Source organism: Crocodylus porosus, unplaced genomic scaffold, assembly GCF_001723895.1.
Source record: "Crocodylus porosus isolate Cpor-Errol unplaced genomic scaffold, CroPor_comp1, whole genome shotgun sequence".
Classification (NCBI taxonomy): domain Eukaryota; kingdom Metazoa; phylum Chordata; order Crocodylia; family Crocodylidae; genus Crocodylus; species Crocodylus porosus.
The window spans coordinates 33,077,348-33,100,945 of NW_017728909.1; positions in this window are offsets into that span (position 1 = coordinate 33,077,348).

The window sequence follows — 23,598 nt, forward strand, 5'->3', positions numbered from 1 at the left end:
CCCCCACACCCCTTCCCTCCCCCCTTCCCTTCCACCACACTAAACTTACCACCTGATAGCAGCTGTATTGGATATTGAATCAGTATCAGTTGATATACCTCCTTAAATATTGACTATCAGTATTGTCCCCAAAAATCTCTATTGGTGCACCCCTAGTTAAAATTAAACTGAATGGTCTATAATGTTCTGGCTTGTCTTCATCACCATCTGCCTGCCCTCTTCTCTAGTACTCTGGGATCTCTTTTCGCCCCTCAAATATACAATATAATTAGTAATAGTTCAAAGGTTTCAGCTAGTTCCTTAGGCACTCTAAAATGAATGTCATTATTTTTAGTATACAGTCATACAGAAGCAGGGTTGAAAGGGACCTCTACAGGTCATCAAGTCCAACGTCCTGACTGAAGCAGGATAATCCATATCCAAAGCATTCCATAAGCGATAATCTAAACTCTACATAAGACTGTCATCAACCCTGACAGACACAGACTTAACACCCTAACCTGCCATAGATAAAGTAGGGAAACAACAACATTCGCTGTCTTGCTTCTATAAAATGTTATCAATATACACACAAGAGGTCCCAGGTAGAGGGGTATGCCCCTCCACTACAGAAGAAGGCAAAAACCCCACAGTCCATACCAATCTGACCATGGGGTAAAATTCCTTCCTGACCCCAAGTATGATGATTGGTCTGACCCTCAATAGAGGGACAAAACCCTATAGCCAGAATTTTGGGCTTTGGTCCCAGAAAAACCATTGGCACACCCCAGTCAAAGTCCCAAGATCTGTCTATAGCCAACACCCAGTGCCTTGGGAAGCTTAAAAACATCCTGACACATATATTAGAAACAAAAGGGGTGTGGGAGGAGAGAGGCAACCTGCAAAGCCCAGAAGCATGGGGAATACCCATGGTAGAACAGACATAATTATGCCTAGATCATCCCCAACCAGTGGTTTTCCAACCTCTTCTTGCACTCCTTCAGTGATGAAGAGTTCACAACTTTTCCAGCTAGTCTACTCCACTGCCTCACTGTTCTAATTTAAATTAAAAAAAAAAAAAAAATTAAATTTAAACTACTTTGCTACAACTTCCAGCCATTGGTCCACATCCTCATCTATGCAGTAAGAGAGAAAAGGTGCTTTCCCTATTCTTTATGGCAGCCCTTTAAGCATTGAAGACTTCTGTCATGTCCCCTCTTAAGCACCTTTTCTCTAACTGAACTTGCCTAGCTCCTTCAGCTTCTCCTCAAATGATTTGCTTTTTATTATCTTTGTTACCTGCCTCTGGACCCTCTCTAACTTCTCCATGTCCTTTTTAAAATGTGAAGCCCAGAACTCCACACACTACTCCACATGAGGCCTAACCAGTGCTGAGTAGAGAGGCACTATCACTTCCTAGGTCTTGCACCTAATGCTTCTGTTGATACATCCACCTTTTGTGCAGCTGTGTCACACTACAGACTCATATCGAGGCTTTGATCTACTAAGACTCCCAAATCCTTTTCCATAGTGCTGTCATCCAGCTTGGTGTCATCCATTTTGTATTTGTGTTTTTTATTACTCTTTCCAAGGTGTAGCATCTTGCATTTGTCTGTATTGCTTCTCATCCTGTTAACTCTACTTCAACTTAATCTTTTAAGTTGCTGAGGGTGGTCTTTCTTTGCAGGGCACTACCTTCCCTACACCCTGCCCCTTTCCACTCAAAGTCTAATGCCTGTCCCTGTGCTCTTGCCTCCTGAGCCCTTTCCCACTCAGGGCATAACCATCATCTGTCACTTGCCATCTGTTCCCTGCAAAACCTGCAGGTTATGTACCACTTGGTTTCTTGTCCACATTTGCAGGCAGTGGAAAGAAGCACTAGAGTTCCTCCAGCAAATAATATTCAGGACCCCCAAGTCCAATAGCGGTTGCCTTTATTTGCTGGTTCTCCAGAGGATGTGATGATTGCTTCAGCAGTTTTCTCCCAAGGAAGCACCTCCCAGCTTACTGTCTCTGCAACACAGGTAAGAGTTCAGTCATCAATTCTTCTCTATATCAATCAATTCCATACCTCCCCAGGATTCACCCAACATTAACTCATCAATTTCTTACTGCTAGCCCATTTTCATCACTTCCTTTTTTCTGGAGAAATTGTCAATGAAATCATCAATGTTTCTGCATTATAGTAAATCAACTAATCACCTGTCTCTCTCTCTTCCAATCTAATCATCAGGTAATTCACTGATTTTCCATCAGGCCAATAGCTAGCTCATCAGATGAAGCATAGGTTTGAAGTCAATTCACCAATTATTCCAAGCTGCTGGTGATCCACTCATTAAATCTCTGTAGGCATCAATGGTTCACCAGTTCACAGAATTAGGGAGCCAGCTCAAACTCCCTCTTCCTCCTCTCAGTCTCAAACTCTCTGGTCCTGGGGTCTGTAGTTTTCCACTAGGAATCTCCCCACTCTTTTTGCTCAGAGTTGAAGGTCTGCCAGTCACCCCAACCTTGTCTGGGTCCTCTCTGGGCTTTCCCACTCCTGCTCACACATCCTGGCTTAGTTGCTCTGCTCTGTGTCTCTGCATGGAGTGCACAAAAGAGCTGTATGTTTCCCTCTCTGGGGGAAGTCTGCATCTCAGCTCCCTTTTCTTTTCTGCTGAAACTCAAGGGAGCCTACAAGCACACATCAGCCAGTGTGGCCAGGAGCCTATTCTCTCCCTACCGGTCACACCCAGATCCTTTTTCTGATAGCTCCAGAAATGACACATCCCTGCCAGGATCCCTGGAGTAAGTCCACCCTGCTTGTCCGCCCTGCCAGTACTGTGTTACAGTTACAAAGTGGTGGGTTCTAAAGAGAAAGAAGTAATGTCATGCGGGGGTACAATTGTGGGGGTGAGGGGGAGTCCAAGTAATCTTAGCTTGCAAGAGGTTACACTTGGTCACACTTAACCTACACTTGACCTCAGCCTACAAGAGGCCAAGTCAAGAGACTAATGAGGCTAAAACATTATTGAATTATTGTACATTCAGTGAATACTGCTGATGAAATTATGAGCCTCTGTTATTCTGTGTAAAATGTGGAATTATCCTGTAAGCAAAGACTGCATCATAATACATACACAAAATGGTGCATGGTAGAGGACCATTTGAATGCTTGGCCTTATGGCATTTATTAGTATGTAGTAGAATATACATGGATGGGGAATGCTAACAAGGGGCATAAAAGTTTTTTGGGTAGGACAAAGGAAACAAGGAGGTAGTAAACACAAGATACAGAGGAGGCTACAACTAAAGTCATCGGGTGTAAATTCTTTACACAGGATCTAGTTAATGCATGTAATAAACTTCCAAGGTCAACAACTAGAGAAGTTAGTATAAATAGTTTTATGAAGGAGCTAGACAAGAATTTCAAGAGGGACAGTTCTGGTTTTACTATTGACACAAGAGAGAAGAACAGAGCAAGATATGTTTCCTATCTCCTTTTCCTTCACAATATTCCTATTTCCATCACCATTCCTGATATTTTTTGGATAGGGCTGGCTTATAAATGGGTCTTTCAGCAATTAAATATTTCAGTACAATGGTTATTGATAACAGGAAAGATAGAAGAGTGGTGGATCTTTATCTCTGATGCCATAAAAAGTAAATAGAGAAACAGAATGCTTGAACTGTTATCTCATACACGTAGCAAAGGCATAAGAAAGTTTGTGTGAGGTCATGTAATTCTGCTGACCTCATGGCTATTTTTAAATCCTGCCTCTTCTTTTCTGTTTTTTTCCCCCCCTGCTGTATCAGTACCTCTTTAGCTTAGTTTCCATATTCCATGGGCTGGGGGTGGACACAAAATAATTACTGTGCATTAAGTAACAAACAGGAAGCACTTTTAACTCAGTATAATTTTTAATTTATTCATACACTAAAATATGTCAGACAGGTGGAAATAGGATGGAGGAGGAATCCTTTAAAATAGAGATGACTTAATTGTATATAGTGGAGGGGGACAGTAACGAAACATATTCAAAGTGAATATATTCAAATAGTCCCCAAGTTTGTGGGTGTAACTCCCTCATGTATATTAAAAAATGATCACTTACCAAATGATTTTAGCTATATTAATGGACTTCCAAACTATTTTGGCTTGTCAGATGTGTCACCTCATATCCTTAGGGTACAAGAATGGCAACAATCTTTTTGCTCTTGATAAGTGAACCAAAATGAAAATAGCTTATTTCTGTATAAGCTTTTCAAATTAATTTACCATTTTAACTAGAACAAGGGGAAGAGATACTTTCTGATATTAAAAAAGTTCTGTTCCCATCATAACACCTCTAGTTATCAAATGATAATAGGTATGCTAAGTTTTCACATTAGTTAGAATGCATTAAGTTGTGATTTAACTGTGGCTGTGATTTGGGTTTTTTCCTCTTTTTTGTTGTTTTTGGAAGCAATAACTTTCTTTTGTTGTCTTTCCTGTTTTAAGTTCTCAAAAACTTAGGCTGCACACAAAATACTCAAAGGCAATTTTAAAAGTCAAATTATACAAATTCCTTCAAGTCCCTGCCAGTCCCTGCCACAGTATAACAATATCTTAGATATTTTCAGTTAACTTTTGAGATTTTTCAGTAATCCATGTTCAATGAAGCTGACTGTTTCACTATATCTCAGTAAAAAGTCAAATCCAATATATATAAGGATCTGAATTGAAAAAAAAGCTAGTTATATATTTTGGCTGGTAAAAAGAGTGCTTGTTGTCCAGCACTGCAACAGGTGATATGTGAGCTATTGAACTATTCCGCTTTCCTTATCTGAGGATAGTAACTACAGTGCTGAGGCAATCTGCCTTAAGGCCAAACAGAACTCCTGTATTACTGAAGCTGTTCTCTGGCCTCCCACTGGGTTACTACCTTTTAGACATTTGTGTTGTTAACGTAATTTGTGTGGCTGGTTTAGTTAGTGTATTACCTCCAGTGCTGATAAGACCCCTGTATTATGGGTTCTTGCTTTCACCCTGTGTACATATGAATTATGGAATCTATTCTTCTCCTTTTGAAATGAGCACGTAACTACCTGTGTCCCTAATGCTTTTTATTGCACACTGAATGGTAAAGTATGAGTACTTTATGCTTTGTCAGCAAAGGATTTATAATCTGTTAACAAAGCTGTGCACTGAACAGTACTACAGAACAGGCTGAAAGTGTGTGATAGTATGTGTGTGAAAGCCTTCTTCGTGTTTAATTCTCATATTTACATCCATGCAATTAAAATATTACCATAATACTTATATTGTAAATTGTGGTAGTCCCTACAGGTTCTCAGTGCTCTAAATATGCATTGTAAGGGAGCCTGTAATGCAAAGAAAGAGCAAAATCTAAATATTAAGTATTATGGATTTTTATCCCTCTTTTTATGGATGATGAGTTATATGCAAATTAATGCCTTGTGCTAAATCATGCAGCAATATTGTGGCACAGTCAAGGCTTGAACCTTGAACTTCTAAATTCTAGGCCAGTGTCTTAATTTCAGAATGATACTTCATCTAAGAAAATCCCTCTATGCAAACACATGTTAAAGTTAATTGCATTTTCATTGAGCTAGGTTCAGAAAGTATATATGAAAATGTTTTTATCTTTACATTATATATTTTTATAGGCTGAGTACAAGTAGTCTATGTGTATGAGGGAATTGTACCTCCACGCCAGGACATATTTACAGTCTAAGACAAGAAACATTGGAAAATGAATAAATAACAATAGGAAACAATACAAAATTCAAATACATAATATACTGGGTGACCAAGATGTATAATCGTAGGATGGAACAGGTTTGGGAAATTCTTACCTGTCTTTTTAAATGGAATACAAATTAGCATTTTATGAAAATGAAGGATTAATAAAGGATGTATTGGTATCACCCTTTTCTTTCTCTTGTCCTATTCTGATGGCACGTTATAGGGTTCTTTGTGTACTTGTTGTATGCCGCTTAGGGGTTGTGAAGTACAAGAGGGGCCAGAGTAGATGTTCTTTGGACAAGATGTCTATTATATGCCTGAGATCAGCTGGGCCTGAAATTGGTGACTTGGGAGGTCCCTCTTCCTACATCCCTACATGAGGGCCTTTATGGATTTCTTGGTGGGTTGTAAGAAGAAACAAGAATGGGGATGGGACAGATGATAAAATACCCCAGGTACAAAGAGGAAAAAAAAGGATGATGTGCAATTGGCAGGATGTGTGTGAGAGGACTGAAGAGTAGAGAAATATGGATCTTGGAAGGAGAAGAAAAGGACTATATGTTTCATATAAAAATATGAAGGAGGTAGTGAAACTATTCAGTGAGGGTTGGACTAAGAACTGGGTAGAAATGTCTTTTCTCTACTGCAAGAGTGTAATTTCTTTCTTTTTTTAAAATTATTGCCATTAGGATGAAGAGTCAAAATCTTGAATGTTGTCCACGTGTTGTTCATTTGAAGAAAAAAACACCGATAGGGACCACTTAAACATTTTTTGTTTTGATATAATGTATTTTTTAAGCTTTTAACATAAAATAAGTGAAAACTCCAGAAAAAAGCCATTTTGAATTAGCAAATTAAATACTGTGTTTTAAAAATATGAGACATTTTAATAATTTTTTAAATTAAAAAAAATCATTAAAATTGAACAATATATCCAAACAATCCTTTTTCCAGGAATAGTTTTGGTTTGGATGACTTGGTATGAAAATCTCTGATCATCTGTAGTTTTGACATGCTTAGAGCAGAAAGCAAATCTGATGCTGGTGGCAACTTGTAGAATATAATTGAAAGGGTATAAGATTGTAATTAAAGAATCAAGACAGCTGCAAATTATAGTAGCCCATCAAGACAAGAGTGAGTGAATTTGGTAGTGAGACTGGAAAGTCAGCGCCTTTCTTTTAAAAAAATATTGACATAGTCAAACTTCTGAGAAATTGCAGTGTGAAGTAAGCCTATAGAAGAAAAACAGCCAGATCTGGAGTATGTGTAAAACATGTAAATTTTTAAGCAACCAAATTAGGCCACTCAGGATCTGGTAATGGGATTTTTCTTTCCTGGGATGTTATGACTACCAGAAAATTCAAATAATTAAACTACATTTAAAATAGCATCTGGCTTTTATTGTATTGTACAATATAAATTAGCTTAGTATTTCAAAATAGGTATGGAATACTCTTTAAAAATATATGTATATATTTGCTATAGAATAATGCATACTTGTTAATTTGAGGTCAGAAAACAAATTGACTGATTTTGTGGTACTGTGGTTAAAAGTTCTACCTATCAGAAATGCATGTTAATTTGTAGAAAATACTGAAGCTTGGATGTCCAGAGCATTCATCACGTAACTTGGCTATGCAAAATTAGTTAGTTCTTATTCAGACTATTTCTAAAAAGCAGCTTCTTTTCCTCAGCATACTGTTCCCATTTACCAGAAAATTTTATTTAATACATTTTTCCATAGGTTTTGGTTGCTCAGAATTTTATGGAAACTCAGTTAAACAGCTACTCCTTTTTCCCCTTTATTCTTTTTCCTATTAAAACCCTCACAACACCAAGATTAATTCTCATAAAAGAAATACTTACACAATACACTTTCATGTAGTAGTAGGCTATTTTATGTGCCACTGTTATTTTGAATTGCTTCCAACTTTATGTAAAGTAAAACACTAAAGGTTCTGTTCATTTTTTTAGATTATTCTATTTGAAATTAAAACATAGGTTTACAAATTATAACTATCATTAATTATAAGTGATACAATACCATTAATGTACAGAGCTGTAGCTGGGTTCTATGTTATCATCTCTGTTTCACTCCTGTAAATCAATCAAGAATATGCTTCACAGTTGTTTCTTTACATAACCAGCACAGCCCAGATATCCAATGGCAGGAGTCATTAACAATAAAGCAGAGCTAGATGATACAGACATGTCAAAAACCTCTAAGATGGGATGTTTTTATACTTTTACTTCTGAAGGTCTCAGCATCTTTAAGCTGTACTCATGAACTTTCCAAACAGTTTTGCAGACTGAAGAGCACAAGATCTTTTAGATAAGATTTGTATTAACCTCTAAATTTTATCATACTTATTCAAATTGCGTTTCAAATCTTGAGTTTTCAAACAAATGAGTTTTGGCCTTTCTTATAACATATCAAATAGCATAAGTTATGAATTTGTTTGGCGGAGCCTCCCCCATAGCTATGTCCCAGTATACAGATCAGACAAAATCAAGGAGCTGAGAGTGGTATAAACTCAGTTGACCTTCTGCAGCTATATACTGCCTCCAGGCTGCAACAACAGTCTTAGTAATGTCTACAGAAGTTGCATGTATGAAAGAAAGAGAATGCAGGGCCATGTTGCCCAATGATCCACTGACCTATTCCCATTTACATCCTTTTTTCCCTTAAAAGGATAAAATGTGTCTTGCAAGTCACTTTTAAGATAAGTATGTGTGATTCTGACAGTATTATTTTGCCCTTAATAAATAAAATTTATAGTGTAAGCTGTTCCAGAAGCAATGATAAATTAAGTATTATTCCTTATTGTGACACAGGTGGCCAAAATTATACCATTTAAGACACTTAAGAAAATCTGATTGACTTTTAAAAATATATTTTTGTAATAATGGAATACAGGCAAAGTATATACTTTTCTTCAGTGACAAAGGTATCTTGAGGAATCCAGCAATTATCATTTTAAATGTGTCTTTCTAACTGAAGTAATATTGACAACGGTATTGGAAGGTAATTCAAAGCTTAACTAGACAAAATATGGCACTGAGTACCCTCATGTTATGCATAACAATATTATTTGATTACAAACACTTTCATATCATGTGCGCAAAAATCAATGTGATAGTCAATGTATTGTACAGTGGTACAACGTATATAGACGAAGATATGAATAGAATGGAAATAATGCATTCATCCAGCCAGTTGCAGAGGTAGTTAAATTCTTATGTGTATTTGGAGAGTAATACAGTGTACATTTATGAACAGAAAGACAGGAAAACATCATCTTATTAGTCCAGTTCAAGCCATTCCCCTAGTTTTGCCATATTTTTTTGGTATTTTAAAAGCCTGATGATCTAAGAGCACACACATTTACTTATCTTTCAAAGACATAATCACACTGTCATCCGTTTCAGTACCACAAAAGATGGATAGCATAACATGTACTTAAAATGGGTTCATTAATTATCAAAAAGATAAGTGTTTCATCAGGTATATACAGCAGATAATATTTATCTTTTCTCATAGAGAAAAAAAGATTAAAGTAATTCTTACACACATACTGGAAAAGAAAAATGCTGCACCACTGAAAGTTTCATAAAGTGACACTAGATAATATACTCTGCCACTAAAGACAACCTTACACAAACACAACCACAGATGACTTCTATCATGTTCAACTTACACAGCTGACCACCAGAATGAAGCCGTATATTCCAGCTTCTACTATTTCATAAAAGTTCTTTTGTTTTTCTGTGAAAGAAATGTATTTTCCTTCAAAGCTACTGTGGCCTCTGCAGTAATATTGAGAATGAATTACATAATAGCAAGAGAGTAAAGGTTTTAACACAAAGCCCTAGCATACAAAAGCAAGAAACAAGTTTTTTGTGATAATTTTTAAAAAAATGAACAACAGTGCTAGTAAGAAAAATATATTGGATATTCAGGAATAGTAATATATTTCCAACAAAAGAAAAAATAGGATGATAGAATGAAACTTAAGGTTATGATGAGGATCTGATCATAAAACAAAACAAAACAAAACAACACAAAACAAAACAAAACAAAACAAGCAATGAAAAAAACCTCCCCAAAATTGGGAGGGGAAAACACATTGAAAAATTCCTTATTAAATGTACTGTTTTTTTCCTATGGAAACATTAGTTTTCTTTTTAAAATCTTTTCTGTTAATTAAAACCTGTATTTCATTCTATGTTGGAAACTTAATACTCTAAAAAGAATTTTATTGTTTAGTACTAAGTATGGGTTTAAACTCGGAGCATGATCCAAAATCCAATGAAGATGCTCCATTGGACTTAAGTGAGTACTGGATCAAGCTCTTTATTCTTAAACATTGAATTGATTTACTTAGATAATATTGTTATAATTCCCTAAACAAGGCTAACTTAAACTATTTTCTTGCCATCCTTTAAAGATTACATGAAAGTGTGAAAGATTTGATTTACACGTTAGTTAAAAGTAGACTCATCATTTGAATATTTCTTGCAATTTGTTGTGCACATCAGAGCTTTAGACTTAACAATTATAAAAGAGAATATAAAAAAAACTTTAAAGTTTTTTATAATGAACTATTGATGTAAGACAGAATCTGTGCAGTTGACTGAAACTTAGGCATCTTGAATAATGCAGCTATTTAGATGTTTAGTAGGAACATAGGCTAGTACTTCAACATACTGGGAGACAGAATAAATAGATTTGTTTATTGCAAACTACTTAAAGACATTTCACCACCAGCTCAGGTGAAAATATGTGCCATGAAGACATTAAAATAAAGCCAACTCCCCATCCTTACCAAGTTTGTAATGTTCTATTTTAGCTGTACTATTTCTGTAGTATACCAACTTGCCTTTCCTCATTATTATCAATTCATTCAAATGCATCATAAACATTGATAAAGAGATCTAATGAAACTTAATGACAAAAATGCTAGGAACAGGACTGAAACTATCTCAGCCAGTGCTTTTTAGAGATGGAGCCTACTTGAAAATATTGCTCTGACAGTTTGTGTTTCCACAGCTTTGAAGGAATGTTTTAATGGCCATAAAATCTTAAGAAGTTATAAACATGTTTTAAAAAAGGAAATATAGTTTAGTTTGGGCCTACTCTGTCAACTGTAGGAATGAATTTATTTCAAATTACTTAAAATGACAGGGACATTCTTATTGAACCCTTAAAGAAATATTAAATAAAACACATCCAAAATGTACAAGGTTATTTCATTCTAAATACTAATATTTTTATATTAACTGATTAATGAAACATTTTAAAAACTACAAAGCATCAGTATTTAATTCCTGAGCAACTAAAGAAATACCCAATATTTAATTGGCATACTGTGTACATTCTTTTAAGTGTATGAAGTCTATAAAAGAAAAAGTTCAAAATGTAAATATCTGATATGACCTTAACATTGGCCCTAAAATATTATTAACATGTGAATTGGTTTAGCGTGTACTGTTCTGAGCATGTAGTAAAGAATTTTTAAAACTGAATTTTTTGGTAATAACCTGGTAACATAGTAACATAACAATAACATAGTAATGATTTTTTAAAGAAGTAAGTTTCTTTATATTTAATGAGGTCAGATATTGATATGACATAAATGTTCAAAACAGTTTAAAAATAATTCCAACTTAAACATTAACCTGTGTGTAAAATCACTTGGCTTTTTAATATTACTTGTACACACAAAGATATAAAAAGGATATGGTCCTTATGAGATTGTAATGCTCTGAAGGTTTAATTAATTTTGCCCGCAATATTTAAGGAAAATATCCTGGCATTCCTATGTATTGAGTGTATTCCTGTATTCCAAAAGCACAAATCAAACAACATCAAAACCAGATTCAGCAAACATATACTGGGTAGAAATTAGTTCAGGGATTGCAATGGGTGAATGACAGCCTGTTTTCTGATCCTTACTCATTCAGCCTTAGTCAAGATTAGAACTGGCACCTACCCTTATGCTAATGAACACCTAATTAGAGACACCTCCTAGTCAATAAACTGCTCTCTTATCATCAGTTAGATTACCTGACAAGCCCTTTCACTCCAGTTCTGGCCCACCAAGAATCTTCATTCTCTTTCTTGTCTTCTTTTCTGTAAAGAGAACTGATCCCGCATAATCCCTGGAATAATGTAGCTTCTCTTGTGGAAGCGCTGGTTTCCCTCTTCCCTTTTTTACATCAAGCTAATGGAGCCAGTAGGTATTGTATTGATCTTTCTCTATGTGTTTTCCTCAAGGATTTGACAGACTTCCTTACAGGTTAAACATCCAGGCTTTCTGAAGTGGCTAGAAAGCTTTGTTTTTGATTTTTCTAACTTTTTTTTCTGAAACCCTTGCTCATCCATAATCTTTAAAAGCTCAGTTGATGCCATGCAGAGTAAAGGCTTATTTCTTTGCTGAACTAATCTAGACACTGTCTAGTGTTGAGTACAGTTGTCTGATTCAAATCTTCTGTTACAAAGCAGATGACATCTAGCTAGATGTCATGAGAAGAGACTAACAATGACAATTCACTTATCCCTTAGAAAGAATCAATTCTCCCACAATGCATCTGTCAGAGAACTCTCACTCAGTAAAAGCAATTTTTCTAGCTGTCTGACACTGTAATTGCTCTTAAATTTTCAATGAACGTTTTACAAGAACTCCCCTGAACCATGATGAAAAACTTAACTTTTTCTAAAAATGAGAGGCTGACAGGATGAAAGAGGTCTTTCTCTTTAAAGCTGTGCTTGCTTGAGTAGGAATTCTTTCATATCATCAACAAGCTGTTGAATAGAGGATAGATTACTTTCCATTTATTTCATCAATCAGATTAAAGGCTCTCCTTCACAATGCCCTTTAAACAAGAGCTGTTTATGATGTCCTCCCAGGTTCTACTTTAATGTAGTATTAAATCACCCTGGGCAGAGAAGCACGCAAAGCATATAAATATGATGAATATCTGACAATATTTAAGTATTGCATATTTTCAAGTGCATTTGTTCAATACATTCATTTCCCTATTTTTTGCTACACTGCAAAAAAAGTAAAACCCCTCAATTCTCCCAAGCAGATTTTAGTGATAGAAGTGACATCTGTGTCAGTTATTTTCCCATTCTTGGATTTTTTAAAGAAGTGGGATATTTAAAATAAATCACAAATGTATAACGTCTGTGCTCTTCTACCAGATATGTATGCATAACATCAGCGAGCAGAATTGCCTATATACACACTTCCCTTAATTAAGGTTCAGCCCGAAAGATGAATTTACTTGTAGGTGTAGTACTGTCCTATTTTTAGCTTACATCAATAATACCAAGAAACTGTAAATGAACTGCTTCTTCCATTTGGTACACAGTAGAACAGTTTTATTAGAGTGAGAAATATGTACATGCTACAGTTGATTGTTCAAGAAAAATCAATAAGACTTCTGGTGTTATTATTGACTACTACATTAAAGCCACTATTTCTTATTATCTAGATAATAACTCCTCAATTCAATAATATTAAACATGCTAAAACCTACCACTTTATCCTGGTGACTGTAGAATTATGATGCACAATAATGAATCCTGAAATCTTTTAAGATCATGCTGAAGTTTAATAAAATGTATAGACTTTCTAAATGTGATTTATCTGTGATAGAAAGAAATGATTATAATGCGATCGTAGAATATCTAAGTAGCTACAAGGCTCGTTAGTAACAGACTGCACTTTTCAGAATTAAAATTACAAATCTGTAGGAATGCTAGCAAATGATCAGAGAATGCTGTTTTTTCTTGAATACATATCCAACAATAATTCTAAAGCAGTTGCAGAAGCTGGTAGTAACAAAAATATTGCTGAGGTAGCGATACATTTTGTTCAGTTGGCTTAGAATGTAAATGATAGTTTTTGGGTCCCTCTCCCCTTACTTTTTCTTTTCAGCAAGGGTGCAAACAATTGCTAGCTTTAAAGATGCTCATGCATCAAGGGATATTGTATATCCAATCCAAGCTTGCTCCAGTCCTTCTCCCTTGACTTTCTCTACTCCTTCCCCTGTTTCCTCTGCCCTTCTATTTACCCCAAACTGGAATGGTCTCCCTGAATTTAATGAGTCAGCTTATATAGTGCATATCAGTTGAGTCAGAAGGCTTGCAATCTGGCCCACCAGAAGTCTTTGAAGGTGTATATCCTTATAGCTAGGGTGCCAAACTTATATGTACACTTGTTACACTTTCAGTGACAAAGCCTATTTTTGGAAGATTTGGCACATGCAGTTCATGGCTCTTTGTGGATTCTTGTTGCAGGCGGTCCTCCTCAGGAACCAGGTATGCCCTCATCTCCCAGTCAGAAGCCCACAGAGAGCAGTGGATATGATACACACATACACCTCACACCCATTATCAATATTTTTGACATTTCTATTTTTGTGGGGGAGGGGAACAGGGGAGTAAATGCTAATTTGGAAAAGGTGCAGCGTTTTGTAGGAATGTGCTAAATTTGGAGAGGATGGGGTGGAGAATCATTGGGAAATGTTTCCCACCTCCAGAGAGGGAGGGGTGTATTCCAAAATAACACATTTTCTGGCAGTTAGACTTCTCAACTGGGATGTGGGTAAATAGCAGAGAAAGGATTGGAACAAGTCATTAAATCACCAGTACTCATAACCACCAGACTGTGGGCTATAGAGTTTGTTTCTTTCTTACCTGTTTTCCTGAAGAATGGGAAAAATTTTGAGGTCTTCATTTTTGTGGGAATCTTTCCTGCTCAGATACATTGAACACAGGCCCATGAGGACCTGGCTTAAAATACTTCCAATCTGTTCTGAAGTGACAGAACTCATTTCTTTCATAATATGATTGTATACAGCTATTAACAGGAAGAACCAGTACAATCAACGCAAAACAATAACTTATTCAAATAAAATGTAGATGCAAAATATTACTAATCCACTTTTAGAATTATTTATTCCAGTGTCTTCATACATACTCAAAATATGGTACACTTTACTTTTGTTGATGTCTCGGCAGTATAAACAGAGCTGGAGATACAGCTGTTTACCTTACTCATTAGAGAAAGAGTATTATCATGTCTGTTTTGCTATCTACTTTATTCCTGTGAAATAAAGTAGAACAAGACAAACAATTCTTTTTTCTTACCAGGTGCTGTTGCAGGGAAAAGTCAAAGATAAGAACTTTACTTAGGAACACAATTCTTTACCCAGAAACTTGTCCATCTTGATAGATGATACATTGTACTCCATTGATCTTTTTTCTCCTAAAAAATTTACCGCACAAGAAGTATTTTATGCCTTTGCACATATGTCTCCATTCCCCATATTTTGAGAAGTGCTGATTGCGTTTATTTCCACAGTGGACCTAGTAGTTAATGAGCCAGTTCCAGCTCCTATTGAAATTAGCAGACCCTATGACACATGGTTGCCCACTACCCAGTTTTAGTAGGAGGGTATGCCCACCTTCTGGACCATTCTGTAGCCTAGCCATTAGAACACTCCTCTGGGAAGCAGAAGATGTTCATTTAAAGGGTCCCAAGTAATGTGGGCCTGTAACCCGGGTCTTCCATTGCCTGGACAAATACTTTAACCAACAGGCTATTTGATAAATAGTAAGCATTGATACTGCATTCATGAGCTGAATTTAGTACTGTTGAGTTGAATTAGGCTTACTCAAATCAAACTTCATGGATTATGTTTCTTTGCAGGCCTAGGGTTAAGTTAAATGTTACACTTAGACCATACTGAATTTGTGGAATATTAAGCGGTGTTAAGTTTAGAACATGCTGTGAGCAGTTACATGTTAAGGGGTAATATTAATTCTTGTCTACATAGCTCTGATTTGCCACTAAAGATTTGGTGAGCAGTGGCATGGCCATCAACCAGGACACCTGGGCTCTATTTCTGCTCTGGGTTGGAGGGTCAAGGCTGGAAACAGTGCACCCTGGGATACTGGAGGACTGCAAATTGCTCATTTTTTCTCTATGGAGCTGACTGTAGTTACCTTAACACAAACTAGGTAGCATGGCCCAGACTTAACTTTCTCCTGAAGTGGCATAACTCTGAGATGTTTAGAGGGCACTTAGCTAGAGTTAAGGATTAATAGGCTTTAATATGTAGTTGCTTGCATTTTAAGTGCCCTTAGTATGGTCTAAGTGTAACTTGTAACTTTACCTGTGGGTGCTTCTCCAACACAAACTGAACCATAACACTGTTTAGGAGAGTGTTAGTTACCTAGACGATCAAATTGGTTTGCTTTTGAGTATATGCAGTAAAGCGCATGTATAGTTGCACCTAATACTATCTTATGGTGGAGTACTTTACTGCACTGAAACAAGTGTGTAGATGCTGAACAGGGGCATCAGTTATATCCAGTCAGCTCAGCCAGCCAGGGACCTGCTCTGCCTTGGCTCAGATTGCTGCTGTCCCAGGCACGTGTACACACTGAACCTGGAAGCAGTTCACTCTGGCTCAAACTGATCTGGAGTTTATTGCATTGCATTAATTGCATGTGTAGATGCACCCTCTGAGACCAAATTGGGGCCTTTGTAACTTGAATATGGTATTTATATTTTTTCTCTATAAAGAGACACTGAGCAGATTCAGGGTGTAGTGGGTCAGGCACCCCTCAGTCTGTGCAAAATGCATCATGGCGCACCCAGGAAACTCTCACCAGGGGCATACTCAGGGTACAGGGCATGCATGGAGGAGACTGTCCTGGGGGCCTCTCCAAAGACACCCCCTGCAGAGATAGTGGGGGGTGCACCCCCTGCAGCTCCTTGCCCCCCAAGCCCAGGCACCATTGACCTAGTGACAATGAAAGAGATGGCCTGGCCTGCATGAGGAGAAGTGGGTGAGTGGATCTGAGACTGGCAGCAGGTGTTGCCCAAAGCCAGGCCTGTCCCAGCCTGAGAAGGCGGCAGGGAAGGAAGGCTGTCTGTGGTAAGCACCAAGCATCCCACCTGCCCCTGTGGAGTGAGTGGGGATGTGGGGCTCAGCTAGAGGCCACCTGTGGCAGGGCCTGCCTGGCTGACTTACTATATGGTCCCTGGGCACTTGTGCACACAAGATCCCCGATCTAAGGCTAGGCAGCATACAGCCCCCGGGTATAGTGCACGTTATCTCAAAAATGTTGCAAACTCTCACAAACAACCTCTTTCTCTTGGCTCTACTGGTCCAGCAGCTGCACGCAGGGGAGAGGCACCAGAAGGGATGCACCATCAGCGTCACTGCCAATCTTGGCCAGGTCCCTCTGTATGTGCTGGCTCCGGCAGTGGTGAATCTAGGATTATATCCAGCTGCTGGACTGGCTGGTCACCATGGTGGAGGAGTGGCTGGCAGACTTGAGGTCTTGGCACAAAGAGAACTTTTCACATGAGTGGGAATGGGTCACGTGTGAGCTAGACAAGGACAGGACAGACCAGGCATTCATGGATGGACTCCTGGCCCTTGAGGAGAGGCACATCACCCTCCTTGAAAGGATGGTGGAGGCTTGGGAGTAGCAGGCTGTTGTGATGGCCAGGGAAGTGGAGGCCATGGAGAAGGACTGCTGGATGCTAAACACTGTCCTGGCTCTGGTGGTCACCTTCATGCCCCTATGGCCCAATCCCTGGTCCTAGCCTAGTTTGCCCCCTAGCAGTCTCCCACTTCCCAGCCACAATCCCCCCCAGTGGGCTTCAGTTGAGGTACAGTGGTGCCTCCAGAGGCCAGGTCCCCCTGTCCTAGCACCCATCCCAGGGTCCCCGCCAGCTGGATCCCCTATCCAAGTGTGTGCTTACCCTGGCTCCATGTGGCCTTGGAGCAGTAGCTGCCCACATGTATGCATGCCCTGATGGCTTTGGCCACTGGCTGCACGAGGAGAAGCTGATTGTGCCAGCAGAGCAGCAGCAGGTGCCCTTACTCACAGGGAAGCCCCACATCCACTGGCCTCACTGCATGTGTGCCCCCATGGTGGTGGGACCAGAAGCCAGGATAGTGGGCACCTGTCCCCCTGTCAGGCCTCTCTACCCCACTGCCTCCCACCCCGGGAGGGCACATGGAGCAAACTGTACATACTCTGTATGGAGAAGAGGGTGCTTTATTTGTGATGGAGTTCTGTGGGTTGGGGGAGGGAGGGGCTTTCTGGTCTGTTGTTAAGAAGGGAGTGGAGAGGGGCTCTGTGTTTTTGGAGGGGATTAAAGTGCTTTCAAGAAAAGCGTCTGCAGTGAGCATGGTGCTGGGCATGCGCAGTAGGGCTGGGGTCCATGGCCAACCATCCAGGTGGCTTAGAGCAGGGAGTGTCAGAGCAGTTGGTCTGCAAGTATATCGCACACCCGGTGCCCTGGACACCGCTTCCAGGTGTGCAGCTTACCTGGGGCTTCGGGGGTGGGGGGGCATTGTTGTCACTGTACTGTGCCAGGTGTCCTCCACCTATTATGCCTCTTCCACCCAAGCCCCATGGAAGAGGTCCTCCTGAGCCTTACAAATGTTATGCAGCACACAGGTTGAGACCAGGGGATGTTGGCCTCCACACCCTTGAGGTGGGCAGTGAGGATTGACCAGCATCCCATCAGGCAACCAAAGGCACACTTCACCAACATGTAGGTCCAACATGTAGGTACCTGTTGAACTGTGCCTGGTAGGGATCCAGTTGGCTGGTGTAAGGTCTCAGGTGCCCGGGGCAGAGTGGGTTGGTGGGGCCCCAATTAAGAGGGGCAGGACCACCACCTTGCCCACCTGGGGGTCTGGCACTCCTGGCATGAAGTGCCAACTCAGGGCTGGCAGGGCAGAATTCCAAAACACATGGGCATTGTGGGCAATGTCCTCCCAACTGGTGCTCATGTTGCTGAAGGCACTGCAGTGATTGACAACGGCCTGCAGCATGATGGAGAGAAAGCCCAGCCAGCTGTAGTAGGAGTGGCCACCATGAGGCAGGAATGTGATGGGGATATGGGTCCCATCCAGGGATGCAATGTACTGGGGGAAGCCAAGGATGCAGAACTCCCTCCCCCACCCCACCTCCAACAGGTTGTTTACCTGGAGCATGGTCCTAGAGGGTGCCACAGACCTCCAGGATGGCCTCCTTAGTGGCTGCCTTGTCCGCTCTGAAGAGGTGGCTGCTGTAGTGCAGGCTGGTGGGTGTGGCCAGCTTGAGCAGGGCGATTGCCCACTGAGTCTGTGTGGAGGGGAGATGTACAGTTGTTGCCTGCTGCTCCAGATGTGGGTGGAGCTGATCAATGAACTCCTGGAAGGTGGCTCAGGTCATGTGAAAGGACTCCAGTGTGGTGGCAGAGGGCCTCAGACATCGTGGTGAGCCTGGCCATGTGGCTGTGCAGCACGAGGGGGCAGCCAAGGCAGAGACTGACCTGGGCCAGGTGATGGTCACTTCAGCAATGAAACACAGTGAGCAGGGTGGCAAACAGGAGCCCAGGGCATGGGTCTTCACTCCTGTGGGTGGAGCAGCCATGCACAGTAGGCACAAGCTATGGCAACAGAGTCATAGAGGGCTGTGCCAGCACACTGCAGACTGCTTTAGAGCAGAAAGGCAAGTGGCCAGGGCTCACCATGAGGGGGTGGCTTTTAAAGAGGGCCCCTGGCCACAGGCAGTTGTACCCAGAACCTCCAGATCCCCCTGGCTGCTGCAGGGGTGGAGGGTGGCACAGGGCTGGAGAAGGCCAGGAGCAAGCCAGTGCGATGAAGAGCAAATCTTTTCTCAAATGGCTGCACATATAGATGCCTGCCCAGGGCAAGCTTATCCATATAGCAATTATTGTATGCGTAGACTTGCCCAGTATCATTTACTTTTTCTTTGTACATACTTATAATTAAGCTGGGCATTTAAACATTTCATTTTAAGTGATTATAGGAAATTCTATTGCATACCTGAAGATGTTCAAGAAACCTTTAAAGTAAAAGTCACCATTCAACTTCCAGAACACCCTTGAGGACACTGATGGAGCACAGCTGCCTTTCACCCTCCAGACCTCTAAATACAGAAGACAATAACAAGTGCAAATATGGAAGTTACTGCTGGGAATAGGGCTATTTCAATTGTGTGGTGAGCTGTGAGGCAAGTAGCGGATCTGTATATTGAGGAACTAGAATAAACATCTGACCTTTGGAGTACTTCTCTGAGCTGCAGTCCAAACTTTAAGGTATTTTCTCATCACTAGACTGTTATTACGGTTTAACTGAAACAGAAGCACTGCCCAAACTCATCTTACTAGTACGGGGAACTGCATAGCAGGTAATTAGGATACTTAAGGCCTTAAATATGAGGCCATATTTCTACCACAGCTAATTGATTTTACATCTGGCACATTAAGCGAATTTATGAAACTTGCATGGTGTCTTTGTCTACATCTTAGCACCTTCTGATGCATACAGGGAGAAAATTATTGCTTTAGACCATCTGCTAAATCCACAGAAATAAACTGGAAATAGCTTATTATTTAAAGTATATTAACAAATAAAGTGATGTATCAAATACTGAAAAGAAAGGTCTATTTAAGAGACTGAAAAGAAATAATGAATGAAAACAAAGGCTGAGACAGGGTAACAAAAAAAATGCTTGATTCTTTAAAAAATTAAACAAGTCATTGGGAAAAGGATGCAGATTTAGGGAATAGATGTTTTATGCATTAAACCAATTAGTTCTGTTTTAATCTTTCTATATATTCTACTTTTTAATTTAGTTATTCTACTTTAGCCATTTTTGTAATTTCTTCTGTTGCACCAAGGGGCAGAAGTAACTTCCACTCATTTCAATCAGGGGAATGAACCATTCATTCACCCTCTCCCAGGGGAAACATGACCCCTCTCATGTGGTCTGGAAAGGGAGCAGTGGAGCAAAGCTCCTATTGCCCAGACTGGGGATCTGCAGTCTGGGGAGTACGTGGTGACTGCCCCTGTTCACCCCTCAGAAATTTCTATATGCTAAAAAATAATGACTCTTAGAGGCCATAGAGATCTTAATTGCCTGGTACATATGGAAGATACTTCAACTTGGTGATCACTTATGTTATTGTAGAACAGGTTTTTTATATTTGGCACATATATGAGACTGTCAAAAAACAGGCAATCTGGCTGACTGGAAATTACAATATTTTGAAATTTGTTTTCATTTCAGAATAAATGAATGCAAATTAATATTGTTTAAATTCCAGATTCAGTGGGATTCACGCAAGTTTTATTCCTGGGGGTTGGGGGGGGGGAGGAAGAACCAGTTTAGAACCCCAAATATCATTCTGAAATGTACCATATCTTATGCTTGTTTCATCTTATATTATTTCAGATCATTCCATAACATGTCAGAAGTAGTAGTAGTAAGTATTTTTTACTTAGTTTTAAAATCCACTAACAATAGCTGCTATGTAGTACTGATTAAACTTCATATCTTGTTGTTGAGATCAAAATGTCACCTGTTTTATTGTAATTAACTGGTTTGACATATTGGCAGTAGATACATGAAATAAATTAAAATAGCACATTTCAACTGTTATGTTGTCTGCTTCTCACATGTCAGTACCAGTAGTACTTCAGTTCCTGAAATAATGTAGAAATTAAACCAATCAGACATGTAAAAAACAAATGTGAAATAGGTTTTCCTAGCTTTTGGCAACATATCTGTAGGTTGCTAAAAATTGTCTTTTTTTTGTGTGTGGAGTGGGAAACTTTACAATAAACATTCCTAGCAAACTAAAATGGATAGCAGACCTTGGCAATCAGATGAAATTTTTGAAATTTTGAGAGAGTCATTTCAGGGTAGATGAATTCCTTGCCTAAATTTCAGTAAAAAATAAATAGACATCTTTTAGGCTTTGCTGGTGAAATGGAGCTTCAGATAGCACTGGAATGAAGTAAGTATCCTGGAATACAGTATGAAAAACAGTACTGCATTCACTGGAGGGAGTGCAGAAAAAATATGAAAAGGTGGACACTTAGAATACTGAGACTAAAATGGGACTCTTACTTTCAGAGAAAGAAAAAATTAAAAATTACAGAAATGTGAAGAAATAGAACATCTTGTGGAGTAGCGAATGACAGGATGGAATATGGGATTAAGAAGGAAAGTGACAGAGAGGCCAAAAAGGAGTAGGCAAATTTAAAAGTCATCAGGATACAAATGGAAATCATAGCAGGATAAGTGGATCAGATAACTAAACATAGCACCAAGAACTCTACCTGTATGTCTCCACATACTGGAATAGAGGAGAAAAAACAGAAGTGGGTTTAAAAATGATCAGGTGCATGAGGAGGACTCTGAGATGACAGTGTAATCAAAACCAAGGGAGGACTTAAAAAGTATTATGATAAACAGGATTGGAAAGATGCCCATTATCACTAATTATTGTTAGGCATTGCACTTCTAAGAGCATTGAAACAAATGCTATGTTCTGTAAGAAACTCAGTGTCAAAAACCTCCATGCTTTTAGTGTTCATCAGGAACTAATCATTAAACATGTCAGTGATTCAGGATTGAACATTTCCCAGGCTGGAGTTTGGAAAACTGAAACAGTCAGGGGGAAAATACTAGAAATAAGAGTTAATAAAAGAAGGAAATATGTTGTTTGGAATGTGAATTCGGGGGCAGAATACATATGAAGTGCTCAACTTCATGTTCTTGAAAGGAGCATTTTATCACATGGACGTCATGCTGGTATGCGTGGTATATTTCATTCCCATTCAATTCAGATCAGTCCACCACTCATTCAGATTTTGTTGCCTTTTGCTTCTTACATTCTGCTGAAACCCAAAGGTGGTTTTTAATAGCCACCAAATGTCCTTTTTTCCCCAAATGTCCTTTTAAAGAAAAAAAACCCTAAACATAAAACAGAACACAATGGACCTTGGCAAAACAGCAGGAGCAGTAGCCAGGCCAGACCTCAGTGAAATTTTTAATAAAGCATAGAAAGATCAGGAAGACGTGTAAATTGCATGAACAATGTCAGTTTTACATATGACAGAGGATGGTTTTTATTTGGTATTTAAAAAAGAATTTCAGCATTAATTATAATTTCTGTTTTACAAATTCCACCGAGCAAATTCAAACTGGACCTTACTTTTCAGCTCTTATAGTACAATTCTGTTTTTTTTTAAAGAAGTGCTTTATAGCTGACACCTTGATATGTTTTTAATGTCTTAAGGACACATTTTTATACAGTCAGCAAAAGGGGATCAAGAGATACCACAAAGATATATAGAGGTGGAACTGAATGAAAAAACATAGTTGCAGTGGTGAATCAGACATGGCTAGAGATGTCTATATTTTTGGATCTCATTAAAAATGAAAGCTTGTTCAAAGACATGATTGAATACTGGATATACGATGAAAACAGCATGTATCCATCTTTGTCAAGCAGCCTCCTGTCTCGTGAGACAAGCAGGCTCCAAAGTGCATTCAAAGGTGCAGAATACAGTTTTGTTCCATCTTTTTTAGAAGACTATGTTCTTCTATGGTCCTTTTTTTTAAAAGGACATTTGGGGAAAACCAAAGATTTTTGTAGTTCCCTTGACTGGTAGCTTAAGACAGGTTACATTGTATACCCTTTCTTAAATGTTCTGGTCAACATATTGCTGAGACAGAATTGTTGCTTGGGAGAAAGGCTGTGCTTGTGAGTTTTGAAAAAGGAGACTTTATAAAACCATTTGAGCTGCCACACTGCCAATAATTTGGCCCAATATTTAGAACTCAACATAAAGCATCTTTTGAAGCCATAAACAATATCAGCATTTTGCTATCTTTAGCCATTACTGAGAGATATATCTAGGTGAGAGGAGAATGTATGCGATAGCAGCTCCACCATCTACCTTCAGGTAGATTCATATGTTTCAGTTTAATATAGTTCAATTACCAGTCTCATTTATTACCCACCAAGATGTGAAACCACAAGGTGAGG